An 18,553-nucleotide genomic window follows, 5' to 3' on the forward strand; every position below is an offset into this window, starting at 1 on the left:
CCCTGCCTGGAGACCCAGTGTGCTGGCTCTGGCCCTGCCTTGCCCCTCTGCCTGCTTCCAGACCTTGCTGGAAGCTTTGCTGTGCTGGGGGAGCGCTCTCCCCTGTCCCCAGCGCTGGGAGCGCTTCGTTTTGCTTTTAGCGCTGATGAGCGCTTTATTTTCCCCCTAAGCGCTGGGTGCGCTTTATTCTGATTATAGCGCTTTGGCGCGCTTTGTCAGGCATAGCGAGTGCCTACCTCGCTTTATATTTTGATTTGAGCGCCGGTGCCACCCGGCATTGCCCCGTACCTGGATTTTATAATTACCACGAGGGAGCCCACTCCTCGGGTACTGAGAGCCCGCCTGCCTGTCTACAGCGAGCCGCCGCGCTGCCCGCGGCGACCCGGAAGTATCTGGCCGACCGGCCAATCACAGCGCGGCCCCTCAGAGGCCGACCGGAAGTCCCGCCTCGCCGGCGAGAGAGAGAAGCAGCGCGAGGCGAGCCGGCAGTGTTCCTGCCCCCGCGATGTGCCGGTGAGTGAGGGACAGGGTTCTTTGTTTCTCCAGAGCGGCCCCGGTTGGCAGCGGGCCGCTCCAACGATCCGGGGCACATTTGTTCTTGAGCCCTAGAGGCTCCGCCCGCATTGGTTCCCGAGAGCCCCGAGTGGCTCAGGGCACTTTCTGTTCTTCGAGCCCAGCGAGGCTCCCGGCCACATTGTCTTTGAGCCCACGAGGCTCTCGCCCCTATTTAGTTAGAGCCCACAGGAGGCTCTGGGGGCATTTCATTGGTTTAGAGCGCAGGAGCTCTACATTGCCTACTTTGTTTTGCGAGCTCAGAGAAGCTCGAGGGGGCAGTTGATTTATTTAGAGCCAGAAAGGCTCACAGCGCCCACAGTTGTTCTAGAGCCCCAGAGAGGCTCTTGGGTGCCATTCATTGTTCTTGAGCCCACCTGGCTCCAACGTTGCCTACTCGCTATTCACAACTGTCCAGCACTTAGTGGACAGTTGCTACGTTTAGGCTTTTGTGTCTGTGCTGCCTGCGCAGACCCCCTGACACTGAGACTCAGGGCATTCCGCCCCTTTCGAGGCCAGTTGGCCTGAGGGACATTTTGAGGGTTGTGCTACATGCACCCTGCGCATTGTGATTTCTTTGCTATATGATTCTTGCGCAAAAGTTCTAACCTGCACCTCTGAATGTGTTTTAATGTTACATGTGCAATTCTTGTTTATTATTATCTTTGCTAAAAGTGACCTGCTTAGGTAATTCTTTATGTGTTTATCCCCTTTGCTAAAAGTGACCTGCTTAGAGGATTGTTGGTGTCATTACCTTTGCTAAAAGTGACCTGCTTAGGTAATGCCTTGTTCTTTTATTCCCCTTTGCTAAAAGTAACCTGCCTAGAGGAATGTTGATGTTTGATTGCCTTTGCTAAATGTTACTTGCCTAGGTGATTATTTTAGGTTTCCTTCCCCCTGCGTGATTTCCCTACAGAGACTAGGGTGGCGTAGGAGGTGATAGGTTTTCCTTCCATAGGTTTCCTTCTCCCTGCGTGATTTCCCTACAGAGACTAGGGTGGCGTAGGAGGTGATAGGTTTTCCTTCCATAGGTTTCCTTCTCCCTGCGTGATTTCCCTACAGAGACTAGGGTGGCGTAGGAGGTGATAGGTTTTCCTTCCATAGGTCCTGATGATAAGGTCCTAGCTCCCTGCGTGATTTCCCTACAGAGACTAGGGTGGCGTAGGAGGTATTTTCCCTTTACCAGTAGTTACTGGTTGTATGCTACATTTACTATTTCTGTGTTACAGTCATTGTATGTTTATGTGCTAAAGTGTTATACCTACAAGTATTATTTCTAACAAGTGCATACCCCTGACAGTGGCCCAGGTGGCCCTGTCCTGTACATAATCCCTTGTAAATCTTGCCCGTGCCTGTTGGCACATTGTAAAGTGTGTGTGTTATCTAATGTGTTCTTATTATTATAATACAAAGGCTATTTTTGATATAACCTTGTGTGGAGTTTCCTTTGTGGTGGGCCTTTGGTTGTTGTCGCTGGGGTGCGCGCGCAAACGCTTTACACATCGCCTCTGAGATTAGCCTTGCTGCTCGCGCCACGTTACCTAGAGGGTGAGCGGGGGTTATCTTGGTGTGTGACTCCCTAGCCCTGACCTTAGAAATGATGATCCCTGACTGACCTCGACGCGAGTCTTGGCCGGCCAGGGTCCCGTTTCTAACATTGGTGGCTAGCGGTGCGGATTGGACTTGCGTTTGCGCTGTACCACAGTGGCGACAGGCCACACTTCAAAACTCTGCAATTTTAGATAACCACATTTTTGGGATTATTGTTTTTTAGGGAAGTTCAGTTTTGCTTCTCCTGAAAGGTGTCATTTGTATTTTGTCCAGTACCTTGTTCCCCGCCCTGCTCCCAGAGTTTGGTACCTGTGTCGCTAGTGGTCAGGTTGAGATAATCAGGGGTGGTAGAAACTGCCTTACCGGTCCGAGGGGAGGGTGTGTGTGAATGAGTGGTGTGTTACACTGGACAGTGGAGTGCAAGTTCTGAGATAGGAATCTTGCTGAATTGTGTTAATTGTGTACTCCTGTTTAGCTCAGACCCCCAGGTTCCCTGTGTGATCTCGTCTCTAGAACGTCTGCCAAAATGGAGCCTGTTTTTGATCTCAGTGATCTAGTTTGGTACAGTATGCAGGAGTTGGAAAGGTTCTGTAGAGAGAGAGACATAGGGGTGGATGAGTCAGATACTGAGAACCAACTTAGGAACCACCTGATCCAATGGTATAAGGATCAAAGGGATCTTGAGCGCAGCGAGGAAAGGGACCAGGCCACATGCCATGAGGGTGGTGAGTCGGTGGGGAGCCCTGAAGATTCTGATGAAGAATGTGAGTTGGATGATGACAGTGGTTGGGCCCCAGCAGATAGTGAGGACCCCATAGGTAGGGAGTCCCTTGCTGGGCCCAGTGTCAGTACCAGCGCCCCATCCCTTGTCCTGTCCCCAGAAGAGTGGGAAGATAGGGAGAAAGAAAGGGAGCACCAGTTAGCGATGGAACAGCTCATGTTAGAGCATGCCCAGGCTATGGCGCAGCTAGAGATCGAAAGACTCTTAGCGCAGGAGAGGATAGAGGTGGAGAGAAGGGCCATCATCCGTGAGAGAGCAGCCCTAGAGGATAGACTCTTCCCTGCGCACAGTTGTAATTGTCTGGATTCCCCAGGGAGGGTGGAGTCCAGTGGTGGCAGCTTTTTAAATGTCAGTGTAGACAGTCCCACTCCCAGTTCCCCGAGTATGGTTCCTGTTTCCCCAGAGGAGGAGAATAGGTTGAGGTTTAGGAACCTTAAGAAACCATCTCACCAGAAGTGGGGGTATTTTGTGGATGACTGTTCGGATGCAATGTGGGGTTGGCTGACGGCTAACTCGGACAATGAGGTGGACGGTGTGGTGAATATGTTCCTCAAAGAGCAGTTGCTCAGTGTTGTTTGTCCAGAGTTGCGCCAGCACCTGCTGAAGTTGAAGTGTTTTTGTCCTTGGGACCTTGCAGAGGAAGCAGAACGCTGGGACAGTGCGAGAGGTTCTTTTGAGTCACTAGTGAGTGATTCCAACAATAGTGGGTCAGGTGTCTTCCAGCCCAGTGTGGTGGAGGAGGGTGAGAGTAGCCCAGCTAGGTCCTTGGTTAGTGAGAAGGGTGTAGGGGCTGACTGCCTGTCTCAGTGGAGCGGGAGTGAGTGTGTGACCGAGAGTCCCCAGACGCCCGAAGCCCTGTCACAGAGCCTGGATGGTTTCTTTAGGGAACACCAGGAAAGGAACCTAGACTTGCCTGTTAGTTCACTTGAGGGAGATCTCCTAGTGTGTAGAGAACCTGGAGCATCTGTAAGCGGAGCTTCTATGGTCCTAGAAGCTGGCAGTACCGCTCCAGGAGGGAGAGTACAGAAGTCCAGTGAAAGGAGTGATTTGGGGATCGGATGTGAGTCCCCAGAAGTCCTGGAGTGCCAGGCATTGGTTCCACCGAAGGTTTTAGACCAGAGGTTGGATGGCCAGGTTCAGGATCAGCCTGACCTGAAGGGTGGGACTACTGTAATCAGTGTCCTGACCAGTTCTTTCTCCAGAAGTACCGCCCCGGTTGGGAGGGAGCAGGACTCTGGAAGGGGGTGCAGAGGGTGGGAGAGCCCACCTCTGACCCCGGTACCACCTGAGGGGTTAAACCCTAGGTTGGGAGAATGTTGTTTAGAGGGTACCCCTCGCAGGAGGAGGAGGAACCCTAGGAGAAGAGGTAAGGGGAGGAGAGCCTTCCCTGAGACTCCTGGTCCGCCTGAGGTTGTAGACCCTAGGTTGGAGAACCAGTGGAAGTCTAGCCCTGTCTTACAGACAGGAAGAGTGGAGCATGGCTATTATGTGCCAGGGGTTACTACCCCCCACTTTGTGAGTATACAGGATCCAGTGGTACCTGGGTGGCCTAGGGCCTGGTCCTGGCCGAGGGCAGCTGGAGAGTATCAGTGGGGTGCCCCAGTTAGTCCCTACAGTAGTTTTAGAAGGAACCCTAGGGGTTCACCGTGGCGTAAAACAGGAGGGTGTCCCTGCAGTTGTGGGCCCGCGTCCTTGTTTTATCGCCCCAAGCAGGGAAGCCCATCACGGTGGTGATCGGTCTGCCCTGCGTTTTGGCTGGAAGGGGGTCGTGTTAGACTTGGGCCTTAGGGCAGGTTCACCCCTAATCTTTTTGCCTTTATTTGTGACCCTGTGTAGTGATTTTTGGGTCTTGGCGCACTTTTTCCCTGTGTCCCAGAGTGAAAGTGCGTGCGTGTAGTATGGCTGGCCTGCCCTCCCATAGGAATGCATGGGGAATGTGTGTGCCCTGGTAGTTCCTGATGTGTGGGGAGTGCAGGCTCGAGTTTAGTATGTATGAACTCGTGAGAGCGAATGCTGCGCAATGGTATGTGCGGCTTGTGTGTGTCTAGAAGGGAAGTGCTACTTCTGGACATTGATGTATGTGTGCAGTGAGGATAGTGGAGCGTGATTGGCTGGAGCTGGCTGGCATGCCAGGCTCCAGGAAGTCTGGATGGGTCTGCCCGGTGGTGAGTGTGAGATCAGCCTGAGTGATGTGTGGGAGGAGTAGATCTGTGTCCTGGACGGGCTGGGTTTTCCCCACACAATGCTGGCTCCGCCCCCCTGTGGTTTGTCTAATGACCCTAGCCTCCCCAGTGAATGAAAGGGGTGGTTGGGCCATCAAGGGTACTCCCAAGCCAGCTGCAACTGGTTTCCCCCCACCCTGCACCTCCTAACAAAGGATTTCTCTGTATAAATATGGGGCTGTGTCCCCACAGAAATGGTTCTACTTGTGGATCCTTGCCAGAGGGGGCTGTTGCTGCTGCAGGGGCCAAGAGGACCGCCACTTGGCTTGTCTCCCTGCCTGGAGACCCAGTGTGCTGGCTCTGGCCCTGCCTTGCCCCTCTGCCTGCTTCCAGACCTTGCTGGAAGCTTTGCTGTGCTGGGGGAGCGCTCTCCCCTGTCCCCAGCGCTGGGAGCGCTTCGTTTTGCTTTTAGCGCTGATGAGCGCTTTATTTTCCCCCTAAGCGCTGGGTGCGCTTTATTCTGATTATAGCGCTTTGGCGCGCTTTGTCAGGCATAGCGAGTGCCTACCTCGCTTTATATTTTGATTTGAGCGCCGGTGCCACCCGGCATTGCCCCGTACCTGGATTTTATAATTACCACGAGGGAGCCCACTCCTCGGGTACTGAGAGCCCGCCTGCCTGTCTACAGCGAGCCGCCGCGCTGCCCGCGGCGACCCGGAAGTATCTGGCCGACCGGCCAATCACAGCGCGGCCCCTCAGAGGCCGACCGGAAGTCCCGCCTCGCCGGCGAGAGAGAGAAGCAGCGCGAGGCGAGCCGGCAGTGTTCCTGCCCCCGCGATGTGCCGGTGAGTGAGGGACAGGGTTCTTTGTTTCTCCAGAGCGGCCCCGGTTGGCAGCGGGCCGCTCCAACGATCCGGGGCACATTTGTTCTTGAGCCCTAGAGGCTCCGCCCGCATTGGTTCCCGAGAGCCCCGAGTGGCTCAGGGCACTTTCTGTTCTTCGAGCCCAGCGAGGCTCCCGGCCACATTGTCTTTGAGCCCACGAGGCTCTCGCCCCTATTTAGTTAGAGCCCACAGGAGGCTCTGGGGGCATTTCATTGGTTTAGAGCGCAGGAGCTCTACATTGCCTACTTTGTTTTGCGAGCTCAGAGAAGCTCGAGGGGGCAGTTGATTTATTTAGAGCCAGAAAGGCTCACAGCGCCCACAGTTGTTCTAGAGCCCCAGAGAGGCTCTTGGGTGCCATTCATTGTTCTTGAGCCCACCTGGCTCCAACGTTGCCTACTCGCTATTCACAACTGTCCAGCACTTAGTGGACAGTTGCTACGTTTAGGCTTTTGTGTCTGTGCTGCCTGCGCAGACCCCCTGACACTGAGACTCAGGGCATTCCGCCCCTTTCGAGGCCAGTTGGCCTGAGGGACATTTTGAGGGTTGTGCTACATGCACCCTGCGCATTGTGATTTCTTTGCTATATGATTCTTGCGCAAAAGTTCTAACCTGCACCTCTGAATGTGTTTTAATGTTACATGTGCAATTCTTGTTTATTATTATCTTTGCTAAAAGTGACCTGCTTAGGTAATTCTTTATGTGTTTATCCCCTTTGCTAAAAGTGACCTGCTTAGAGGATTGTTGGTGTCATTACCTTTGCTAAAAGTGACCTGCTTAGGTAATGCCTTGTTCTTTTATTCCCCTTTGCTAAAAGTAACCTGCCTAGAGGAATGTTGATGTTTGATTGCCTTTGCTAAATGTTACTTGCCTAGGTGATTATTTTAGGTTTCCTTCCCCCTGCGTGATTTCCCTACAGAGACTAGGGTGGCGTAGGAGGTGATAGGTTTTCCTTCCATAGGTTTCCTTCTCCCTGCGTGATTTCCCTACAGAGACTAGGGTGGCGTAGGAGGTGATAGGTTTTCCTTCCATAGGTTTCCTTCTCCCTGCGTGATTTCCCTACAGAGACTAGGGTGGCGTAGGAGGTGATAGGTTTTCCTTCCATAGGTCCTGATGATAAGGTCCTAGCTCCCTGCGTGATTTCCCTACAGAGACTAGGGTGGCGTAGGAGGTATTTTCCCTTTACCAGTAGTTACTGGTTGTATGCTACATTTACTATTTCTGTGTTACAGTCATTGTATGTTTATGTGCTAAAGTGTTATACCTACAAGTATTATTTCTAACAAGTGCATACCCCTGACAGTGGCCCAGGTGGCCCTGTCCTGTACATAATCCCTTGTAAATCTTGCCCGTGCCTGTTGGCACATTGTAAAGTGTGTGTGTTATCTAATGTGTTCTTATTATTATAATACAAAGGCTATTTTTGATATAACCTTGTGTGGAGTTTCCTTTGTGGTGGGCCTTTGGTTGTTGTCGCTGGGGTGCGCGCGCAAACGCTTTACACATCGCCTCTGAGATTAGCCTTGCTGCTCGCGCCACGTTACCTAGAGGGTGAGCGGGGGTTATCTTGGTGTGTGACTCCCTAGCCCTGACCTTAGAAATGATGATCCCTGACTGACCTCGACGCGAGTCTTGGCCGGCCAGGGTCCCGTTTCTAACACTCAATGTGAATACAGCACAGCTAACAAGGAAGCAAAGAGAAGCATAAGAGCTGACAAGTGAAGATTCATCAATGGTCTTGCCACAGAAGCCCAGGAAGGAGCAGGCCATGGAAATTTGAAAGAACTCTGACATATCAAGGAAACTCTCCGGCAGATACTGCAAGCCAGAAAGACCTGTGAAAGCCAAAGCTGGAAAGACAATCATGGGAAACAGAGGGCAACAACGAAGATGGGTGGAGCACTTTGAAGATCTGATGAACTTCCCCTGTACCACAGTCTCCACCAGACATACATCCAGCTGACAAGGACTTGGCAGAAATGGGAAGGCAGCAGAACCTGACAACATTCCTATATAGGCACTCTTGGCAGGCCTTGAAACATCAGTAGATATGCTCTACCCCATATTTGGAAGGATCTGGAAAGAGGAAAAGGTGCCATTAGATTGGAAGGAAGGATATCTCATCAAAATCCCCAATAAAGGTGACCTGAGTAACTGCGCAAACTACAACGGTATAACGCTTTTATCAACCCCAGGCAAAGTGCTCAACAGAGTCATCCTGAACAGAACAAAGGAATAAATCGCCTTTGACTTGGGAGACCAGCAAGCGGACTTCTGCAAATATAGATCCCACACAGACCAGCTTGCAACACTGCGCGTCATCATTGAGCAGTCAATGGAATGGCACTCCCCCCTCTATGTCAACTTCGACTATGAGAGGGCATTTGACAGCGTGGACAGAGAGACCCTTTGGAAACTCATTTGGTACGAGGTATTGCTAGATAAACTCGTAAGAATCATCAGGAACTCTTAGAAAGGAATAACCTGCAAGCTAGTCCATGGATGTCAACTCACAGAAGCCTTCCAAGTGAGGGCTGGAGTCTGCCAGTGTTGTTTGCTCTTCCCTTTCATGTTCCTGCTGTCCATAATTGGTTCACACCAATTCTGCTCCAGACTAGATACCAGGGAACGAGAGACAAGCATTGGAAATGCAATAGGTCTCGCATTAGAAAAGTTGGAGCTATTGGTCTTGTAAATGACAATTTTTTTTTTTGTTTTTGTTTTGAAAATAGCTAAATTAATATCTTTGTCATTTACAATGCCAATAGTTATAACTTTCGCAAATGTGACACCTATAGCATTTGTAATGCAACATGATTTGTATTTACGTGACTTAGATGTATTTATATTACAAATAACAATGGCTTTTAATTTTTTAAGTAATTAATACTTAAATAAAAGTGATTGTAATTTATAATGGCAATAGCTTAAACTTTTGTAAAAAACTTTTGTGAAGATTATGTTCAGTGTATTTTATTGTGACGAAAATCCAAGAACAGAAGTGAAATATTAACATCTTTTTGTGACATTTGTAATAAATCTTGAAACATTGAGAGAACATAATTGAACCAGTTGTTGTTGAATGGTTGCACAGATTGATGCTGTGATGGCGCAGTGGTGCTGAGTGATGCTGTGGTGGTGCTGAGTGATGCTGTGGTGGTGCTGAGTGATGCGGAGGTGGTGCTGACTGATGCGGAGGTGGTGCTGACTGATGCGGAGGTGGTCAAGAGTGATGCTGTGGTGGTGAAGAGTGATGCTGTGGTGGTGAAGAGTGATGCTGTGGTGGTGAAGAGTGATGCTGTGGTGGTGAAGAGTGATGCTGTGGTGGTGAAGAGTGATGCTGTGGTGGTGCTGAGTGATGCTGTGGTGGTGCTGAGTGATGCTGTGGTGGTGAAGAGTGATGCTGTCGTGGTGCTAAGTGATGCTGTGGTGGTGCTGAGTGATGCTGTGGTGGTGCTGAGTGATGCTGTGGTGGTGCAGACTGGTGCTGTGGTGGTGCAGACTGGTGCTGTGGTGGTGCAGACTGGTGCTGAGTGGTGCTGTGGTGGTGCTGTGGTGGTACTGAGTGGTGCTGTGGTGGTGCTGAGTGGTGCTGTGGTGGTGCTGAGTGATGCTGTGGTGGTGCTGAGTCATGCTGTGGTGGTGCTGAGTGATGCTGTGGTGGTGCTGAGTGGGAGATGGGGAGAGGGAGAAAAAGGAGAGCAGGGAGAGGGTAAAGAGAGAGAGAGAGGAGAGAGGGGGGGAGATGAGAGAGAGAGGGGGAGAGAGGAGAGAGAGACGGAGACGGGGGGAGAGGAAAGGGAGAGAGGGAGAGGGAAGTGAGGGAAAGGGAGATGGGGAGAGAGGAGAGGGAAGAGAGGGAAAGGGAGAGAGGGAGAGGGAAGTGAGGGAAAGGGAGAAAGAGAAAGGGAGAGAGGGTAGAGGGAGAGAGAGAAGAGAGGGGAAGGACGAGAGCGAAGGACGGAGGGGAGAGAGAGGGGAGAGAGAGGGGAGAGAGAGGGGAGAGGGAGAGAGGGAGAGAGGGAGAGAGAGAGAGAGAGGAGAGCAGGCAGAGGGGGAGATGGAGAGAGGGAGAAAAAGGAGGGCAGGGGGAAGGTAAAGAGGGAGAGAGGAGAGAGAGGGGGAGAGGGAGAGAGAGGGGGAGAGGAGAGAGAGAGGGAGAGGGGGAGAGGAGAGAGAGGGGGAGAGGAGAGAGAGAGAGGGAGAGGAGGAGAGAGGGGAGAGGGAAGTGAGGGAAAGGGAGAGAGGTAGACGGAGAGAGGGAGAGTGAGAGAGTGAGGGGAGGGAGGGAGAGGGAGGACGAGAGGGAAGGAGGGAGAGGAGGGGAGATAGAAGGCAGAAACTGCCTGAGAAACAGACACAAAGAAGGAGTACGGGAGAAAGGATGGCAGGCTTTGAGGAAGAAGAGTGCCGCAGACAGAGATCATGCGGTGAGAAACAGGAGGGGCAAAGGCAGATATGGAAGACGACGATCCACCGAGCAGGTCAAGCCGCGGAGAGGCACAGGCATAGAGCAGGCAGAGCACGGGGAGAGGAGGGGCACAGAGAGACTGAAGGGCAGTGGCAGCTAGATTGTAGGTGCTATGAAAGAAGGAGATAGTGAGTCTGAAAAAGGTACGAGTGGGCCAGAGAGATTGCGAGAGAGAAAGACGAGAGCAGACAATATGAATGAAAGGGAGGCTGACGGGCCAAAAGAAGGAAAGGAAAGGAAAGAACGAAGGAAGAAAGGGAGCAGGGTGAACAACAGAAGGAAGGACATTGAGGAGAAACGTAGCCGCAGACTCTTTGGACATTAGGAAAAGGCACGCTGAAGGGCGAGGGTGGGAGGAGAAATGCGAGAAACGTGTGAAGCAGGGGGCGGGGGTAGCGGATACCTTTGAAGTGAAGCTAAGCTTCACTTCAAAGGCTTGTTGGCACAGCGCACGCTGGGGGATGACTGTGGGAGGGAGGCTGGTGTCTGTGAAAAAGGTACGAGTGGGCCAGAGAGTTTGCGAGAGAGAAAGACGAGAGCAGACAATATGAATGAAAGGGAGGCTGACGGGCCAAAAGAAGGAAAGGAAAGAATGAAGGAAGGAAGAAAGGGAGCAGGGTGAACAACAGAAAGAAGGACATTGAGGAGAAACGTAGCCGCAGACTCTTTGGACATTAGGAAAAGGCACGCTGAAGGGCGAGGGAGGCGAGGGTGGGAGGAGAAATGCAAGAAACGTGTGAAGCAGGGGGCGGGGGTAGCAGATACCTTTGAAGTGAAGCTAAGCTTCACTTCAAAGGCTTGTTGGCACAGCGCACGCTGGGGGATGACTGTGGGAGGGAGGCTGGTGTCTGTGCACGCGCTTTTTATGGCAATGCACATGCGCATTGAGCGAGCTTTTCACGGGCACTGCATGGAATCGCCCAATCTCGGTAAGCTCTGTTTAAGCCCCTTTATATCCCGCTCCGCTCAATGCGCATGCGCATTGATAGGTCACGAGACCTAAAAAAAAGAGGGGGATTGAGTGCAATCCAGCCACGCATTGGGTATTGTGTCCCCATCTGAGAATAGGCCCTGCAGCCTTTCTTCCAAGGGTAAGAAATGAATGGGCTCTATGAAAGTCACACCACTGTGACATCCCCTGGGTGTCCATTTTTAGGTCTCGCACCTGCGATGCATCGCGAAGCGATGTCGCTGCGAGGCCTATTGTCGGCAGTTCTGCTTACAAGGAGCTAAGCGAGACAAGAGATGTGCACGCGCAACTTCAGGAACCGGATCAGGTCGCGTGCGCGTTCACCATCTCCTGTCTCCCTTTTAGCTCCATGTAAGCAGACACACACGAGCGCACACACAGAGACACACATACGCACACACACGAGCACACATACACGCACGCACACAGAGACACCCCCCCGCTGCCGCACACACACGAGCGCACACACACACACACAGAATCATACAGAGATACACACACCTCCTCCCCCCTACAACTAAGCCCCACTCACCTCATCGGCGCCACTCCGGACTTCTTCAGCCTCCGCGGGGCTCTCCCTCGGACAGGGGAGCCCCGCGTCTCCACTGCTTCTCTGGCCAGGCACTCCGTGGGAACGGGCTTCTTGCAGAAGACGGAAGTCCCGCGCCACCACAGGTTTCATTTTCGCCAGTGCACGCGCACGTCTTGTTGTTGCGCTGTGTGTGACATGCGCACCACTGTGTCTCAGAGGAAGCTGAATTGCCGTGAGAAGCCCTCGGACCCAATTCCACAGTAGAGTAACTACTTTCTTTTCACAATGTTTAATAAACTTTCTAATGTTTCTAACTCCACACCGCTACTTTAAAGCCGAGCCCGCTCCCACGTCTTTTTCCGCTTTAATTTAACAGAATGTGCTCTCACAGCGTCAAAGCGTAACGGTCTCCGGATTTGCATCTGGAAGGGGGCGCGCGGCAAAGCCGCCTTCTAGGAAAAACAAGCCTCTGACGGCACAGGTGTCACTGTTCTCACAGGTGGACACAACAGCGGTTCTAAGTGCTGCTTTTAGCTGGAACCGTCGTAGACAGCGCCTAGAGTGAGCGGGTTCGTGGCACTGGTCGGTCGTCAGGGAACGGGAGGACAGGAGCGTCTCAGAAGTATCCTGTTCGGCAGACCTGACCCCGGCGGCACCGGAATCTGAATCCTCAGGGTTAAAAGGTGAACTTGCAGTAAACCTGCCCCCTCCAAGGCCGGGCATTAAATATTCAAGGACATCTGAGTGGGAGGCTGTCTCTGAGCTGGAGGCTGTCTCGGAGCGGCGCTTTCTCCTGCCAGACCCGGTCACGGCCACTCTCCGTTTCACCGATGCCCTGCCAAAAAACCCATTTAACGCCTTCACTCCTTGCCAGGCACAACAGCTCTTGGTTGATGCTCGGTGGGTCAATGCACCGGGTACTGCCAGCGTAACCTCCACGGGAAACCACCCCATCCCGGCAATTTGTGTTCTTGGGCGGAACAATCTATTTCGGGAGCGCCTCTGAAAATAGTTAGCAGCACTTTCTTCAAAGCGCTGGACAGAACGCTCTCACTCTTTCCTGGAGCGGGCCTATTTTGATGGAAGGACAGGGTCGACGACCTGGGGATTTATTTTCACCCATAGCGCCCCCCTCTCCTTGGGCTGTGGGAATCTGCGGGCAGGCAGTTGGGTTAAGTGGGGTTTGGTGGCCCCCGAGCTGTCCTCATGTGGGTATACGTCACTCGGTGTCGGTGACACTGACTGGGCGGGCGATTCATACACGTTTTGGAGACAGTAGTTTCAGTTCACAACCTGCCGGGTACCAGGCACACAGACACACCCCATACCACACAGAAACACACACGCACCAAACATTGACAGACACACGGATACGAATGAGCACAGACACGCAACGAAGTCAGACAAGCACGCCCACACACAGGCGCACCCCACATAAAACACCCAAGCACAGACACGGACACACACCGCACACAAATACACCCCATCCATTGACAACAAATTAAAGTGCCACGCACAACACAGGTGCACGCAGTTACACCACAAAGACACACACACATACACACGGACGAATACATACCGTCACAAACCATGCCGAATCACCTACGCATGCAGACATCCCTCATAGAAACACACCGCAAACATTGACAACTGCTTAAATACACAGAGCTACAACAGGTGCACATATATATCACAAAGACAAACAAACAACACGCACAACAACATTTGGCGCACACCTCGCCGGATCTAAACACGCACACACACCAGGTACAGATGAACGTAGCCAGGCGTGACAAAGGCACACACCAGAGCGCGCTCACGCACTTCCAACATGTCCACGTAGACTCACCAGACGGTCTTCGTACACCTGCAGACATCATACACACACATACATATCACGCACTGCACACTGAATGAAAACACACAAGTACCTTGGCGCAGATCCGTGTCTAAACATGCACCCAACGTGCACACACCCATGTGCAGGGTCTTAAAACCACGGTCACTAATAATAAAATATAAGTTGTGTTTAGTTATACAGTGAAGAACAGACTGGCACCTATAACCATATAGTCACTTCCTTATATTAAGGGCAGACGCATGCATCCCTAGAATTTTTATGAGGCAAACACACGTACATAAATAGAGTATGACGCAGAGCCACAGGCATGCATACGCAATCACGTTGACCTATAGACAGACACACAGACATCACACTGCCAGACACGCACACACATGCATCCCTGCAAAAGACACAGCCTCTTGGTAAATGCCCCCTGCCGCTCCTCCTTTGAGGACCTCACCGTTCTGTCCCTCTGGGGGGGGGGGGGGAGCGGGGCAGACACACACAGCCCCTCCCAGACAGGTAGAACTGTGTCAGGGACCCTCGAGCGGAGGCCGTTAATAAAGTGACCCCGCACCTGGGTCCCCCGCTGCTGTAACCCGCAGAAGTGACAGTTGAAACACAGCGGGCATAACACGCATGCTCTCTCCTCGTGGGGGTGCTGAGAGGGGAGGATTGTTAGGCTTGAATCGTTCCTTTAGTGCCACAAATCGTTAGTTAAGGAGGGTGGGTTAAGTTAAAAACAAAAAACTCCGGCACCGGGGAGAGGAAAAATGAAAGAACCTCATAAAGCTTTTTTTGCGTTTTCTTTTGTCCCGTGAAAGTGCTCCAGTGACAAGTGGGCTTGTGGCAAGAAACTCCGGGGGGACTTTTTAACGCTGCGCAATATCGTCCATCATCTAAGTACACTACATTCGTGGCCTACAAAGGTTTCATTTGCCCTGAGAGAAGTAAGTCAAAGGATGCCCTGGATAGTTAAAGACAGCCGTAATTGGGGTGTGGTGAGCTTCTTACACGTAGCCAATACTGCTTCTGCTGCCGCAATGACAACTATGCCACTGCACTACACAGTTCATTTTCCCGCCCAAAATGTACTTTTTAGTCACCGTCATCTGGTCAAAAAATTACGTACCCAATTGTTTACCTAAAATTAATAGATGCTCTAAATCCTGCACAATTTGAAACGACATGCCTAGTGCATACAGTGATAAACAACACACACAACCACACACACACACAACTACACTATCAGTGCACACTTTCACCAGACACAGACACCATCAGTCATCAGTGCACACTTTCACCGGGCACAAACACCACCAGCCTTCAGTGCACACTTTCACCAGGCACACACACACACACCACCAGCCGTCAATGCACGCTTACACCAGGCACACACACCGCCAGCCTTCAGTACACGCTTTCACCAGGCACACACACCACCAGCCGTCAGTGCACGCTTTCACCAGGTACACACACCACCAGCCTCAGGTGCACGCTTCCACCAGGCACACACACCACCAGCAGGCAGTGCACACTTCCACCAGGCACACACACCACCAGCGCACAATTTCTACAGGCACACACACCACCAGCCATCAGTGCACACATCAATTGTTAACACATCCACAATTAACTATTGTAGCAATCGCAGTATGGCGCACTCTACTTTTAAACATATTCATCTAAAGCGCAGCATGCCACCATTGCTACAAAAATAAATACAATTTTTTTTGCCTACAATTTAAAGACTTTTGTTGCAATTGGTTTTGCAATATTTAGCAATGCCAAAAGCTCAAACTTAATTAATGCGAGACCTATTGCATTGCAAATGCTTCTTCTGAAATGTCTGGGTTTAGTAGGTGTCCCAGGGTGGCACCCAAATCTGGGCTCAAATACAGCTGCTACCCCTTTTGCTAAAATAGGTTGATTTTAATGGTGAAAACTTGATGTCTCTACGTTAGTTTTGGGGGTTTTATTGTCACAGGTGAATAGGCCTAGCCACACAAAAGTGGATTACTGTTTTTTTGGGGAGCAAGCCAAACCACAGTATCAGCCCTAAAATTAAACAATAAAGATCGTCCCCATCTTGAAAGCGAGATACAGCACACCAGCCTCAGGTGCAAGAGAAGTAAAATACTCCTTCACCGTCAACTTGCTCAATTCTTTATCTAATCACTGGGCATGACATCAGTCCAGGAACTGCTGTTTAACCTCCTTATCAGATGTACTTATTGAGAGCGGTAAATTTAACATGTTTGGTACATTCAGAGATTTGCAGGATTTGTGAATATAATCCAACCAAGGGATACAGTGACCCATGTCTAGATTCAAACAAGCCATAATAATTTCCCTATTCACATTGGCCTCATTATTTGTCCACACACTAACCCATAAACGAAGTGGTGCAAGCTTGACCATATCTGTAATGTACCTAAGGCTGAGCAAGTGTAAAATCACTTGGGAGCTTGTGGGCGGGAGATGCAGAAACCATAGACAAATACAATTTTCTTCCATCTGCAGGCAATTTATATCGCAGTAACCCCAAACCCCAGCACATTAAAGAGCCACAGGTACTCATTAAGCATTATAAATATTAAAAACAGGAGATACCGTGCCTCTTCCAACGCCCTGTGGCAGATGGAGTAAAGCACCAGCGGCTCTGCTAAGCTTTAAACAAGAATTTCTAACCTGCGAGTGCCATGGCCCTGTCCTGCTTTAACCTCTTGGATTGGTGATACCCCGTGATGGCTAGGTTCTGAGTTTTGGCGTTTGATTGAAGTGAAGATGTGGGCGCGAGCCCAGTGCAGAGAAGCTCTCTGGTGGCCCTGTTGAGCTACAATGGGCATGCTCCAGCTGGCACGTGTAGACTCACTAAGATGATGCCCGCCTGGCAAAAAGGTGGGTTGCAGTAAACTGGGGGCGAGCTGCATATCCTGGTTGAAAGAAATATCGTATTGTCAGGAACAACTAGATAAATATTAGTTTTAGATACCATGACTGTAAGACATATGGCGCCCGTATAGCGCTTATTTGGTTTTGAGGGCTGAGGAGACCCTGAACAATGCTATTACACTCGCAGGAGGACGAAGGTGTGTCACACGGGATTCGTAGGCGCCAGGCGGCTAGCTCCCTTCCCTTCACAGGAGCGCGGGGTAGGCTCCCGTCCGCTTCCTGTCTGTGCTGGTGGCCCCGCCCTCAAGCAGGCAGTCTCGGGCAGTCTAGCCTGGCTTCCTGTATCTCGCCCGTGCAGAGGGACCGGAAACACTCAATCCAAGAGAGGTACGTTGCTTGTTGTGGTCGGCATTTGCTTGCAGCGTTTCTCAGTAGTGTCTACCAACTTTGTTTGATGCGCTCTAAGCTTGCAATTAGCTAGATAAGAATATTTACATTTTAAAGAGCTGCGAATGTTGCTGTATACGAGGAGGCGCGATAGGCCAAGAATCACTCAAGCTGATGAAGTGGGGAGCCGGGATCACATTCTTCGAGAGAGAGACACACTTTCTGCTCTGCCCCAGCTCACCTCAGTCTGAAGTTTCAACGCTCACTCTGCCCATAATGGCGAATTTATTTACTCTTATAGCCTTAGACAAACGTTACCATTTACAGACTGTTTTAGGAGGAAAAAAGATTGCCTCAGCTGTGCGAGACCCTGTCTTCCTTGGATCCACCTGTTGGGCAGACTTCACAGCAGGCTCTCTGAGCTGGATGCACCCTGTTTAGTGGCCTCTTTATGCCGGGTGAGACCACCGCCTTTATCCCCTGGGACTCTCTCCCAGCCTCACATGGCCTTTCCTGTGAGGTTCAAGCAGACCTCTTCTCTGAGGTATTGAGCCTGGCCCGTGGGGCTTATAGCGAGATTTCTCTGCCTGTAGAAGGCATGTCTCCATTAACCCCCTTCCTGCTCCCACACCTGTGGAATGCAGGGGTAATGTCCCTCGGTCCGTACCAGTTCCCGCTCCCTCACATCCTGACACTTTCAGCCATGGACGTACGCAGGGGTGGGGGGGGGGGGGGGGGCAAGGAGGGGCGCTTGCCCCCCCCCCCCCGCGAGCGGCCCTCCTTGCCCCCCCTGCGGATGCCCATGAAAACCGTGACTTCAAGACGGGGTTCTCACTCTCTTTCCTCTCCTTTTTTTAAATTTGCTTCCCTGTGAGATGGATCCAAAAAAGAAAGACGCTTTTGCTGGAAATGTCATATTTTTCTGAAATTTTTATTCCAAAGTGCAGCATTGGGAATAAAAGGCTAAAAATATGAAAACTAGATAAAGTAAGACAGAGTGGTAGCAAACTGGCCAAACTGATTTTATTCACACGGAAACACATTAGCGCCACTTTACAGAGTTTGCAGGGAAGCGCTGTTTTTGTTTTCTTGTCTTTGTTTTCCCTGGACTTGGAACTAGTGCACCAATCCTGGAGGTACTGCAATGTGTGGATTGGAAAACAAAATGTGTGCTGCAGCTCTGCGTCCAGGGATGTGGTCTTTTTACCATACTGCTTACGTTTTGTAAGGATATAAGCAATGGCCATTGAAATGAGTCCATTCAGGGCCCTGTAGTCGTGTCCTTAACTTTTCAGGCAAAAGCACTCACTGATTTCTGAATAGTGAGTGGAAAAGCATTAAGGTAACCATGTTGTTCCTGCTTACATTTTCCATGGTTTGCTACATTTTGCATTCCCTATAAGTGTTTTCTTTTTCCAGGATGTTGTTACTTTTTTTTTTGTAGGCCGCATATTGCTCTTGTCTAGTGCGTACTTTAAATTGAGCCGCATCCAGGTGTTTATATCGGGCAACAATTGGGTTGTAGTTG

The 18,553-nt window shown here is 51.1% G+C and overlaps 1 protein-coding gene across 5 annotated transcripts in view; it reads left to right on the forward strand.

Moving 5' to 3' along the window:
• Window positions 1–5,847: 5,847 nt before the first annotated feature.
• Window positions 5,848–18,553, forward strand: part of DGKD (diacylglycerol kinase delta) — a 977,235-nt gene continuing 964,529 nt past the window's right edge. For 4 of the 5 annotated variants that reach the window (XM_078666033.1, XM_078666031.1, XM_078666035.1 and 1 more), the window contains exon 1: window positions 16,920–17,025. The gene's annotated coding sequence lies outside the window, so the exon portion shown is untranslated. Of the gene's footprint in view, window positions 5,892–16,919; window positions 17,026–18,553 lie in introns of those variants that run through there. The other variant, XM_078666032.1, reaches the window with a different exon arrangement.

This window comes from Lissotriton helveticus, chromosome 11, assembly GCF_964261635.1.
Source record: "Lissotriton helveticus chromosome 11, aLisHel1.1, whole genome shotgun sequence".
Classification (NCBI taxonomy): domain Eukaryota; kingdom Metazoa; phylum Chordata; class Amphibia; order Caudata; family Salamandridae; genus Lissotriton; species Lissotriton helveticus.